At 34.0% G+C, this 14288-nt stretch overlaps 1 long non-coding RNA gene across 2 annotated transcripts; it reads left to right on the forward strand.

Moving 5' to 3' along the window:
• The first annotated feature begins 853 nt into the window (after nt 1-853).
• On the forward strand, nt 854-12496 carry LOC116664874. Of its 2 annotated transcripts, XR_004321372.1 has the most exons (3): nt 854-866; nt 1016-1026; nt 12206-12496. It is a non-coding gene; the product is annotated as an uncharacterized LOC116664874 (long non-coding RNA). The 2 variants fall into 2 exon arrangements; XR_004321373.1 differs by lacking the exons at nt 854-866; nt 1016-1026 and adding an exon at nt 5367-5396.
• The last annotated feature ends 1792 nt before the right edge of the window (nt 12497-14288 follow it).

The raw sequence follows: 14288 nt of genomic DNA on the forward strand, positions 1-14288 counted from the left end.
GAAAGACTGAGACACAACTTGAGTTTTGCTCCAGAGCTGCAACTAAATACAACCTTGATGCCTTCTCTGCGTCCCTTTTAGCTCATAGCCACTTATGTATGTGTGCCATCTACCTGTCCCAGACTCTAAGTTCACTGCAAGTGGGATCTGTTTCAAGTTCAATATTACATCTACTAGCATGATCTGCACATAGCGAAAGCCTTCAAATACTCATTGCTTAAATGAGTAAGTGAACCGAATACTTAATAGATGAAGGCGGCAACAATCCTCTTTTTTGACTGCTGTCGCCTTCATCCACTGTCTGGCTCCCACACTCTATCAGCACTGTTGAGAGGAATGTGTCAGGCAGTGAGTGACAGATGCAAACAAGGGAACCGCTCACCTGTGGCCCTACTGTAGCCAGGACCTCTTTTCCAAAGGCAGTAGTAATTTTTTTTTCTCAAGAAAGCACATGCTATCTGTTATTTAAAAGTGAACTCTGCTAGCACATCTGCAGTGAGCAATCTCACTCACGCTGCCATAGTTTCCATGGCTAATGGTAGAAAAAATAAATTTCATCACGTAAAGCAAAAAATTGGAACTATTCATTGAGCATCTACTATATCCAAGCATAGAATAAGTGTTTCATATGCATTATCTCATCCTTGCACCCAGCCTGATAACTAGACAATAATATTCCCCTTTTCCACAAATTGAGAAAACTGGGACTCACATAGGTTCTATTGCTCAGGGACAAACAATATTTACCCCAGTCTTCAAATACAAGTTTGTTTGTTTCTTTTTTCCTCTCAAATGCCTGTTATGCCTCAATGTCTCTCTCCCTAATCAACTTTTTTACAGACCGTCTCCTATGTACAGAGTACTATGTTAGGTGCTGTGGGTGAGGCAGGAGAGGAATTCACAGTAAAACACAATCTAGTCTGTCTCAGAAACTTCCAATTAAGTAATACAGATAAGACATGGACCTTACCTAGTCTACCTGGAATACAAGTTAGAACATGGTAAGCAAATTAAGAGAGTACAAATGTCATGAGATGTGAGTTTTGAACTTGGAAAGAACATTGTAAGAGATCAAAGAAGCCTAAATGGAGGAGGTTTCAGGACTGGAGCTGGTCCCCCAATGAAGAAACAGGATTTCTGTAAAAGGAAATACATTTGAGAATGCTCCAGACCAAGAAATGCAAGACTGAAAACATCATGATGAGCTATCTCCTGAGACAGGCGTATGGGTCAGACTGAGTGAAGCATGCTCAATGAGTCTATGAGTAGTGGAATAAATAAGGGCAAGTTAGACTTGAAACTGGAGGGACATGAATGTTAGAACGGGGAGTCTGAACTGTATTCTGTAGGCAACAGGGAGTATCAAAAGTGCTATGAAAGTTGGAAAGTGAATGGGGGAGGGGGTAGCTCAGTGGTAGAGCAGATGCTTAGCATGTAGGAGGCCCTGAGTTCAACCCCTAGTACCTCCCTTAAACAAACAAACAAACAAACAAACAAACAAACCTAATTATCGCCACCACCACCCCAAAATCCCCCAAACCCAACAAAATAACATAGAGAAACAGTTGGGCTATACTTAAAAAAAAAAAAAAAGCTGGAAAGTTATAAGATTAGAAGTGTTTTGGGAAAGTTAACTTTGACCAGTGTATGAAATAAAATTATAAAGAAGTGGAAACTGGAAAAGGGGGACATCAATTAGAAAACAATCCTCCTAATAACTCTATGGTGTAAGTACAACTCTCCCATTCTACAGGGGGGGAAACTGAGGCAGAAGAAAATTAAATAATTGCCAGGGTGACCCAGCCAGTTAACAACAATGGGAAAACAGAGAAGAGTTAAGTATTCAGTTAAAATATTCATATGAAGAAAAAAGAGAAAATCAATAAAAAATATACTGAGTTTACTCTTCGCTGAAAGGAATTAAAATTTTTCTTTAAAGATGAGACAAAACTATTTTCGTCTTAGGGAAGAAGCAAGAAGATTATCACACAAAAACGAGATCTTTAAAGTATCTGTAGCTAAGCCCTCCTTGCGTACTCTCTTAGCACTGCATACACTCAATCCCTGGATCTGAGCTAAGTAAGAAATAATATTATTGAGTGTGTGAAGAGGAAGGATCCAATTTGTATTAGTGACAAAAGCCAGAGAGGAATATAGAGATCTAATAAAAAATCTGTAGTTTATTAAACAAGTTTTAACTGTTCAATTATGTAAGATCCGTTTAAGGTAGTATTTCTTCCCCTCAAAAAGTCTAAAAAGTGTTGACCCAAACCTAAATTAATGGTCATAATTTTCCAGTATAAGGTACCAAAAGTGCTAAATCAATGGTAATTAAGCAAATGATAGACAACTTTCCTCTAACTAAATTAACTGCTCAATTTTACATTTAAAGGATTGTTTCATTAATGAGAGATGATATGACTCTGCAGGATTACAGCAAAAGAAAAACCAAAGGTTACCAATATGTCAATGTGAAAGCAACAAGTACTAACGTAGACCAGGCAAACTGAAGGTCTGCTTTCTTCTTGCCACTTTGAATTTGTAAGTAACAAGTGCATCTCCTAAAATACAGGATCATCAATGATATAAAAAAATAAGACACACCTTCATTATTTTACTTAGTGTGTGTGAGGTCACAGACTTGAACACTGTTATCTATTATTTGCAAGATCTGAATTAGAAGATTGGCATGTTTTACATTTCAAGATTTTCAAAAATTATAGCATTGATGTCTGAGATAAATTTCGACTCAGAAATAATCAAGGACAAAAAATAAGGGTTAAAATTTTAATTTAAATTGTAGTAGCTCAATCTGCTAATCAAGCTATGTTATGATATATTTATTATCTTTTTGATGTCTTTTTAATGAAAAAAAGGAAAAATAAAAATAACTGGATGCCAAATGTCAGTACCAAAGTTCATAAATAAAATAAGCATGCAGATAACGGACTTCAGTCACCATGATGATTGTTTAATTTTACAAATAAAACATTAATGAAAAATTTAGTTTTACATTTTATAATAAAAACAGAAAAATAGTGCTATAATATTTGAGAATTAAAACATTATTGCATATCTTTTAAAGTAGATTTTAAAAATGTGTTAGTTAAAATAGCACATGTGAAAGCAATATCTGTGATGATAATGGAATAAGATACAAGAGAATAAAAAATATGTTTTCACTGAATGATGCTACAATGTTGTCTTAAGGGATCTCTATCGTTACTGGACACTAAGCATTTCCTAGATAAAGTTATAAATCCCCAAACAGGAATGCCTTTTTTAGCAAAATACCATAAATAAATATACATTTCAAAAAAAAAATAAACTGTTTAAACATTCTCACGGAACTAAAATATATAAAACTTTTTACTTTAGAAAAACACTGTTCACTCATAAATATAAATCTTTTTTCTTGTTGGATACTGAGGGAAAAGTATTAACATATGGCTATTCATATTGCTAAGAAGAATGATACAATATTTGCAATTCAGCACTTCTCACTATGTAAAGCATTTTTCTTATCCCTTCCCTGAAAACTATTTCCAGCAGTTTTAGGTGAAGAACCTCAGATGATAAAGGCCACAGTGCAGAGACTACTGTTAGCACCCAGTTTTGTCACTGTTGCTTATGTTATGAAACTGGCAGAAACTTTCACACAGGAAAACCATTTGCTACGTTTCAATGTAGGAATTGCAGTGCTATTTTCTGTGCTACTAAAATACCTTCTTGGTGGTCTGATACTTGATCGTTCTATTAGTAAAGCAAGTTAAACTGCAATTCCAACTATTTATCTTTCAGACATCACTAAACCTTTCAGGAATATTTTATTTACTATTTGTTAATTTATTTTGTAATTTATTTTGCAGATTGTGAAAACTATTTCAAGAATGCAAATATCAATTTCTCACACATTTAGACAGTTTTCACACTTTACCTTCCTTTGATACAAAAAATTTGCATACAATGTAATCTGATTTATTTCCACTTCATTTGCTATCAGCTTTTATCTTTTCTCTCTTACGCTCTTTCCTAATTCTTTCTAACTTTTTTCCTGTTCTTCCTTTCCTTCTCCCTCCCTTGTTCTCCCTCTACAAGTTAATAAAATGAGAAGAAATGAAAATTCTGAAAAAAGTAATATGTAAATGCTTCCAATTTTACTTGGCCAGAATTTCATGGCAATGCTCATGTAAATTAACACAGGAAAAGACAAACAGAGTTAAAGAAAGAGACCTAGACTGAGGAGGGAGAGAGAAGAGAAAGCGAATGAGGGAAAAAGGAAAAACGAATTAGTGTACAAGGAGTGCATTTATGCCTTGAAAGAGACGACATGGCCTGTAATTTTTCCCCCTCTAGAAAGCAAAAAAAAAAAAAAAAAAAAAAGTTTGGGATACTGAAAAACACTCTTCTCTTTTCTCTTTTTATTCAATTTACTTTTGACTTAGTTCTTTTTCAGAATGAAAACTGCATTATTTAAGTGAGAAAGTTATACATAATGAAAGAGCAGTTTCCTCACTTTTATAACAACTATTTTTATGGTACATGGTGTTTTAATAAGTCTTATATAATGAAGATCTGAAAATAAGGCTAAAATGTGTACAATACGGATTCAAATCAGAATCAAGAAATCATCCTTTTCATTAAGTCTATCATGTCATGACCGTACAAACACTGCACAACAAATATTAAACTAACTACGGTTATAAAATTAAAGCTTCACCTACAGTTGAATTAATGCTAAAAGTAACTTTAATATCTTCCAGGCTATAAACAAAATTAGTTTACTGGAAAATAAACTAATATATATGCTAAAGTAATTCTAGCAAAAATGTTTATTTCTAACACAGAAAACTCTGAACTTAAGAGGAATATGGGAAAAATAAACCCTAACTATAGGTACACTTGATTTTTAATTTGCTAAACTTTGACATCACTACTTTATTAGCAGTCTAACTTTCATTTTTGCAATTAGATTTATATGTTGATTGCTACATAAATAAATCATATTTCTTCCTATGAGTACATGCTCTTGCTGGACTATCTAAATATCCAGCTGTTTTTTTTACTAAAATTGACAACTGACTCATAGGCAAAGTCTAATTTTTCAACTAACTATGGTTTGGAAATGCTGACTATAAACATTTTTAAAAGTCAAGGTTGTCAAAGAAGGGCCATGCAAAAGACAAACTGCACAGGCCTCATATGATTACAAAGAGAAAGCAAGACAGCAAGTGTACTATTTAGATACATTCTCCAAACATAAAAAACCGGAAGTCTCACACCAGAGATTTTACTCTCATAGAAACTTTGTTAATACTGAAATACTGAAACTTGGTTAATAATGAAACTAGTATTTTGGGTCATGGTTCTGAATAACAGCAATCCTGTGTAACCATGTGAATCATTTCACTTTGGTTAACTACACCTACTTTCACTTACCCTTTACACTACTACTTCCTACCAGTAGGCAGCACTATTACATCTTCTACCTGTTCACCAATGTTAAAGTCACACAACGCCATCTGTAACTTACTACACATTATCTGACCTTGGCTTGCATTTTATTTTAGCCTCATTATTTTGGTTCCATGCTATTTATCTCAGAGTTACTCTTTTCTTCCCAACAGCAAAACTAAACTTATAATAAAATATCTGCAATGTCAGCAACAGTACACACAAACACCACATAGGAAGTGTGTGATTAATGAATGCTACTGTTTCTTTACTAGTTAATGGTTTATTCCTTATTGTAATTTAAAGGTAACTGCAATTGAATGTGGTGTGAAACTGATTAAATGCATTTAGTATTAAAGACTTTTCATTTCTGGTGTTATATCTTTACTAAACTGTTACTTATATAAGAATTATATGGATCTTGATATAAAAACACTTACATTTAACTATCTATACATCTATTTTTTAAGGAAATAATCAAAGAATAATAAATTATTTAGAAACCCAAACATATAAATTTATAAGGGAAAATATCATTATCACGATACTTGTAAACAACTTATACCCTGCAACTTAATTGTAGGCCACATATTCACTTGACAGAATCCATCCTACTTTAACCAAAAGGATTATTTTCTACTTCATCAAAAAGCACTTAAATGTAAAATGGGCCAACATCAAAATATATTAAGAGAAATTCTTTGGTTCCTTCACTAACTAATCAGAGATACACAGAAAAGGACCTTTTAAGTTTAATGATACCTGCTCATTAAATGATGCTAAACACTAAAATACCATGAACAGCAGGGAATTTCAGTTTACATTAGAGAAAAAAAAAATAAAAGAGTAAAAATGACTGAAGTTGGTCAGTTCAAGATGATAGGGCACTTCAAATGAATAACAGAAGAATAAAAGAGACACTCTAGGTTAAATTAGGTTCTCCTATTCCTTTTCTTGAAAGTGCTTAACTTCACAAATTTTATTTGAATTAGCTAAACTGCCAAAATCAAAGCAGACATAAAGTTAAACTGGCAACTACACTTCACAGTAGTTTACCTATTATACAACAGATAAAACCTTAATTTTAAAAAGGTGATTTTGATTTTTAAATGTATACATTTCTCTTCTTCATTGAAGCAATTGATATACTTCATTTCTAAGAAACACTGCTGTACAGATTAAAACATATACAAAGCTTCAGATGAACAGGTTTGTTTATACACTTTTATTCCTTCATACACAAATGAAAAATTTACTCTTTCAAAAGCCAGTATCTGATAATACTTAATAAAGTGTCATGTAGCCAATTAGAATTTATTGCACAATATTTGTTTCACAAACTTTTTAAAAAGTAGGACATTTTCCCTTAGTTTATACCTTTTGACTCGAATTTTCACTTACTAAAAGCAAATATTTTTCCTTCCTGGAATCTTATTTCCATGTCCTTACGTTTGCCAAAACTGACATTTCTCTAGGAAAACTGGACTAAATCATGACAAAATTTGGAAAGTAGTAATTATTTGGTATTGGCACCCATCTCTCCATTCATCACTCCTTTTTTCCTGCTCAACTCAATTTCACCCTCACCTGTATTATTTACTCTTTTTATGAATGGTTCCACCACGCACAAAGCTAAAGACAGTACTAGTGAGTGTACATGGTCCTCCAAGCCAAATGAATGTCCGTCTTACAGGTGGGCAGAGTAAAGAAGGTCCTTCTTACCTTAAAGAATAAGTTGCTGATTAATAAACTGTACTGGCTACTAAGAAGCAATTTGGTCCCAGGGGAATTCCTTTGCAAACTTCAAATCATACCATTTATGTACTTTGCTGCCTTTTGCATGAATAGCTGTTGTTATAACCTGAAAGTTTATGTTCCTCCTAGAAAAAAATCCAACTGTAGAAATCCTAACCCCCAATGTGACGATGTTTGCAGGTGGGGCCTTTTGGGAAGTGATTAGGTCATGAAGATGGAGCTGTCATAACGGGATTAGTGCTCTTCTAAAAGGGTCCCCAGAGAGATCCTCAACCCTTCAGCCTTGTGAGGTTACAGTGGGAAGATGGGCCTCACTGAGGAAGGAAGACCTCACCAGACACCTAATCTGTCAGTGCCTTGATCTTGGGCTTTGCAATCTCCAGAATCGTGAGAAATACATTTCTATTGTTTATAAGCCACCCAGTTTACAGTATTCTGTTAAGACAGCTGAGTGGACTAAGACAGTTGGAAAACAGGCTCTAGAGAGGGCTCCTTTTTATCAGGCTCTTTTATAAAAGGCAGATCGTTTCCCTGTCACTTACGAACATTCACCAGTATTTTCTAGGGCTTTATATCTGTGCTTCATTTAGGCCATATAATTTAGTCAATCATGAATTTAAAAAATGCAAAACACAAATAAAGGTAAGGGGAAACTCAGGTATCCTCATAACACTAGCACAGCATTTCTCAGACTATTCCATAGGACACAGAACTCAGAATCTGTGAATTTCCCCAGATAGTCTGTGATCAATAGGTCCCATGGTAAAATATATTTGAGTCTCTTGTAGATACATGGAGACTGCTAACTTCTAAAAGGCTAAAAGAACTATAAAGGACAGTGATTCCCCTTTTTAATGAGATAACTGTTAAGTACCCTATACATTAGGGTTTTCAGAACACATTTTGCAAGTCTGAGTGAGTCTTAAGAATTTCTAGCAGATGTGCTACACAATCTCATGTCAACAATTATGATACACAAAAAGCTCTGAGGATCAAAAGGTGTTTTTGTTTGTTGTAATTCAACTGATAATTAAACTGACTAATCCGCACTCATATGGCATTTATAAAACACAAACTAAACTGACATGGGGCGATTAGTGCTTATAAGTATATATTTCGCTAAAGGTATGTGTTTGATCACAAGATGCTGTCCTGACTTTGCAAAGGCTGTCACAGAATACACAGAATACACACCATTTTACCTTTCTATCCTGCAAAGAATTCTGAATTTTGAAAGGTATTTCCCAAGGACTTTGAATAAGGGCTTGTGGACCTGTAGAAACCAAGCAGGGCAGGAATACAGACGTAGCTGGTAAAAGTAGAGTATGCAAAAGAAGAAATGATATCATTTGCCTAACATATGTTGCAGGGATTTTGTAAAAGCATTAGACTTGAATACACTTTAGAAAATTATATGGTCTGAGTTAGTTGCTTATACCAGCACACATAGTATGGGGCACACAGTATGTCCTCAATAAATATTTGTCTAATGGATTAGTTAATTGATCAAGTTTAATGCTGACTTTAGTATGTAACTGTGAAAACTGTTTAATATAGGAGGATATGTGTTCTTTACACAGATAACTCTAGGCGTGGAGACCCCAGAGCTTCTCTGAAAAGCATCCTGACAATCAGGATGTACTCAAATGCTTCTGCTTTAATTTTAACTTTTGTCTCCCTGTTAATGCATGATGGTAGACAACATGTATTAGAATCAGCATGTTTAAAATTATTTTTCAGCATTTTCATTTCTTATCTAATATGTCAAATGTATTCAAATCTTTCCTCGAGAAATATGATAGAGATGACATTCATTTCTATTTCTTTCATTTTCTTCCTCTCTTCATTATCTCCATATCCTTTTCAGTATCTTTTTATTTTAGAGTAACAACCTAAGCTGTACACAGTAATTTGAAAAGTACGCTATAAATAGCATTGGATGCACTTTGATTTCATTTGATATGCTAAACTGACGTTTGCAGTGCTGTGCCTTTAGCTACAGGTGACAGATCAGCACAGTACAGAGAGCAGGGCAAGGGCTGCGGAATCTGACAGACCTGACCTTGACCTTCAGCTCCACCTTAAAAATAAGGCACTGATCTGCAAGATAATTATCATCCTGAGACTCAGTTTTCTTCGCTGTTAATGTAGGAATGATAGTACTGACCCAGTAGCATTGTTTGGGGGCTTAAATTAGGTTAATATATGAAAGGTGCCTGGTAGAAAATAAGTTATTATTAAATGGTGTGATGGGGGAGGGGAAAAAGAGAACTGGGAGGAGGGTTGAAAAATGTAAAGTTTTATGGTTCTAATCTCTGCAACTCAATTGAAGAAACTATTGCTTTTTAAAAGCAAAAGTTTCAGTGTGCATTTTCTGGAGGTATATGCATCAAAATGTTAATGGCGGTTTTCTCTGAGTAGTCACATTATTAATAATTTTATTGTTTCCTTAGTACTCCTCCACATTATTGGAAAATACTGTGAGAGGTGTGCATTACTTTTGAAATTAGAAAAAACTGAATTCAATTTTATTTTTAGGAAAAATGTGTTTCAATATTTAAAGAGTTTCAATTATGTGAAAAATTAGTTCATGAATAGCTTCTCAGTCTTCAAAATTTCTAGAGAAATGAGGTTTTACTATAAATGACAAATTATTAGAAATGAGGGGAGTTTTACAAATCCATTCAAATTTTATTCTCTTGCATAACATCCTATGCCCTCCACTCACCAAAAAAATTCCAGAACTACAAGTGTTCATCTCACTTTAAGGCATTAGTATCTTTTAAAATAATTTCTAGTAAAGCAATAGTATACTAGTGGTGCATACAATTTACTTAAAAAATTACTAAAGAATTCAAAAATTTTCTTCATTTTTCATTGGGTATTTATATATTTTTCTTTTGAAAATTGTTCACAGCTTTCCCCCCATTTTTCTATTTTGGCCTATTTTAAGAATTTTAAAGTATGTTTTATAAACTATTAAGGACACTTAAGCTTTGATATTTTTTTTGCAAATATCTTTTCATTTCATTTTTATATAATCTGACCCTTTTAATCTTTGTGGTTCCTTTTATAAATTATCTGTTAAAAAACATTTTCCTAATCCAAGACTATATTAATATTTGCACAATTTTTGGTTAGATATTAGATGACTACAATTTTATATTTAATTAAATAATAATATTAAGAATTTGGCATGATATTTCTGAAAAGTACAACTGTTTATGCAAATAGCCAATTTACTCAAAGCTTTTATTGAAAATTATCTCTTCACTCTTCATTGAAAATGCTTTCCTTATTATACATTAATTTTAAATAAAAAGTCTTTATTTAGAGATATGTATTATAACTCCTCTTCCCTGAGTCTTCTCTCTTGGTTAGTGCAATTACTCTCTACCCAATTCCTCAAGAGGAAAAGAAAAGGAAAACTAAGCTTCATCTTTGAATTTTCTCTTCTCGCTTCTTCCACATAAACAGGTAGAAAACCATTTCAATTCAACTTCCAAAACATCTAATTCAACCACTCAGCATTCCACGCTCCACTGGACTATCACTGTTACAATCACCATTATCTGTGGTCTGGTCTACTGAATTACCTCCCAATTGTTAGCTCTGCTATATTCTTGCTCTTTAAAAATATAAATAAAATTGAGTCCTTCTCCTGCTGAAAACCCTCCAATGGCTTTTCACTGCACCAAGAACCTGTGATCTGGTCCATGGAGAACTCTCCAGCCACATCTCATGATCACACTTGGTTTATCTTGCTTCCTGCCTTAGCCAAATTTGCCTTCTTACACTGCCATCTTCGGGCATTTTAACAGCTCTTCTCCCTGCCTGCACTGCTCCTTCATAGGAATGTAATCTTTCTTACAATCCAGATCACTTAAACTTCACTTCCTCGATAAAGCCTTCCTTGAAAACCTAACATCGAGTATCTCCATCATCACCATCCTACATGTATTTCTGTTGTATTCTATCATATGAAAATATGAAATGTTATTGCCTGATTTTTCTGTTTATTACCTGATGTTTCCTCTCACGTTCCATGAAAGCAGAAACTGTATCTGTCTTGTTCAATGCTCTGTTCCTCATTCCTAGAATAATGATTGGCATGGGATATACACTCAATAAATGTCGACTGAATAAAAGAATAAATAAAGGAATAAATGGGCATTTTCCCACTTAGTGTTCTAATTTTTTTTTCAAGTAGAAAAATCTCATATAAGCTTTAAAACATTTTCAATAAAACTCCATCCAAAATTTCTTAGCTATTCCTAATTTTATGCTTTTAATTACTTCTGTTTGCCCATTTTATCTTCTTGTCAGTATACAGATAAACTATAATTTAAGTATTTGATATTTTAGTATATTTTTTATTTAGTCATTGGAAGAGTTCCTAGTTGTCTTCTGGTTATCTAATTATCTAATTATAAATTCTCCTCTCCGTATTTACACCTTATTTATTTGTCATATCTAATTACACTGGCAATAACCTATTTTACTAATCTCATTGACTCTTTAAATTCATATTAAAATATTCTGACATGAGGCCCTCTTATGCACAAAAATTCATTGTTTCTTCTTTATATAAAAAGTGAAATTCGGACCTCAGAATCCGGCATTCAAAGCTCCATTTCCTTTTAAAGCATACTTCTCTCTTCCCTAAAGAAACACCCATGCTTGCACCAATCTTTACCCTTCAATACTAACCAAAACCTCTGAGCTTCTCTGTTCTTTTCTTTTTTCCACTTCTGAAAGGCCCTAACTTCTTCTTCCATTTATAACAATCTGTTTCAGTGTGCCTCCTTGGCATTATTTAATCACACCCATCAGAAGCGACTTCTCTCTCCTCTTGTACTACTATACCTTTTGGGTTGACTCACTTAAATGATGGTTAGCATATTTTATTTGTGGGTGTCTGGTCCTTCTGCATGGATTATAAACATTCAATAAAGTGCACTCAATGAATGGCTATTTTGCCTACCATCAATCTCAGTTCTGATAGAAAACCTGGGAAACTATCACTCTGGGGCATGATTATAACTAGCTCCATTTGCTTACGCCAGACCGATCTAAAGGCACTTATTGCATATTCCTCAGTTAGTCACATAGCCCTAGTTATTGTAGCCATTTTAATTCAAACTCCTTGAAGTTACATAGGAGCTACGACCCTTATAGTTGCCCATGGACTTACATCCTCTATACTCTTCTGTTTAGCTAACACAAACTATGAGCGCACCCACAGCCGGACAATGATCCTGGCACGAGGCCTATAAACATTTCTCCCGCTAATGGCAATACGATGATTGCTGGTTGAAAAAGCCATATTGTTAGATATGGTAGCTACCGTAATCACAAACTTACAAAAAAGTTACAAATATGGTATAGAGAATTTTTTTCCTGAACTGTGAGAGAGGAGGTTATCAACCTAATGCCCCAAACACCTCCAAATACTTCTGTAGTATTTTTACAAATAAGAAATCTTCTCTACATAACCGCAGGATCATCAAGTCAGGAAACTGACAGTGATACATTATCGCACCATCTAATACTCAGTCTCCTTTCAAGTTTAGTCACTTGTCCTAATAATGTTCTACGTAGCAAAAGGACACATTTCCGAATCACACACTGCATTTAGTTTTCAAGTCTCTTTAGTCTGCTCCAGTCTTGAACAGTTCCTTTCTTTGATTTTCATGACCTTGACACATGTAAAGATTACAGACCAGTTATTTTGTAGCTATCCCTTAATTTTGGTTTGTCTGCATTTTCTCATGATTAGATTCAGGTTATGCATCTTTGGCAGACGTAATACAGAAGTGATGCTCCTTTTTTCTCATTATATTCAATCAGGTGGTACATGATTTCAGTGTATCTCTTTACTTACTGTGTTCACTTTGATCACTTGATTAAAGTGGTATCTGCCAGGCTTCTCTACTGTAGAGTTACTCTTTGTAATTAATAAACATTTTTGTTAGCAGTTATTCTGAAATTATATCAATATCCTATTACTTCATTCCTCATCAAACTTGCAAGTTCTATGTGTGTGTATATTTCTGTGTATATACACATATATATTCATATTTTTTAATCCAATGGTTTATAATTATTTACCTTATAATTTATAATTAAGCATTATTTACTTTGATGCTCCAATTATCTCTAATTTGATTGGTAGAAGCCTCCTCATTTGGTTTCTATGTCCTTGTGGCATGTTCCCATCATTCCTTAAGTGTTTCCTTATTTTCTGGCACAAGATGCTTCAGGCTCATTTCCTAATTTCCTGCCCCAGTTATATATACAGTGAGGCATTTCTCAAAGGAGCTCATTTCCTTTTAAGGCATTCAGAAAGGAACAGCTGGGTCCTAGATGTATTACTTGTTTTGGAGGTAGTTGCTGTTTCCAGAACCTCACAGTGGGACAGATCTAAAGAATATATATATAATATATTACATACATATATATATAAAATATATATATTCTATGGATATAGCCATAGTTATGGATATAGATATGGAAATTATTGTGGGTATAAATATATATATTTATTATACATATATATTTATTCCCACAATGTATACATAATGAATATATATATTTATATCCACAATATATATTATACAAATAATATATATACTATATATGTATTTATACCCACAATCATTTCTGTATCTATATCCATAACTACATCTGTATCCATAGAAAAGTATGAGTTCACACCACTACCTGTAATTCCAATCCAATACCATAGGGTTCATACAAGTTTTCTCCCTCCGCGTATTTGTACTTTAGACAATGAGGAACCTGGCTTCCATATCCTTAACATATTTATATTTTCACTTGTTTGATCAATCCCCTACATACAACTCATTTCTCATCTTCACCTAAATGGTCCTCCTGCTTCAATGCCCTCTTTTCCCAGCTGGGGCTCCAACAACCATGCCGGGCTGTTCTTCCACAGGCATTTCCCCTTCCTGCTGCTGATGCTCTGACACCCATCACCCTTCTGTACATATGCCCTCACCACTCTTCTGTGGCTCTGACTTCCCACACCAGGCCACTCTCCCATGCGGACCCCTCCT

The sequence above is a fragment of the Camelus ferus genome, chromosome 7 (assembly GCF_009834535.1).
Source record: "Camelus ferus isolate YT-003-E chromosome 7, BCGSAC_Cfer_1.0, whole genome shotgun sequence".
In the NCBI taxonomy this organism is placed as follows: domain Eukaryota; kingdom Metazoa; phylum Chordata; class Mammalia; order Artiodactyla; family Camelidae; genus Camelus; species Camelus ferus.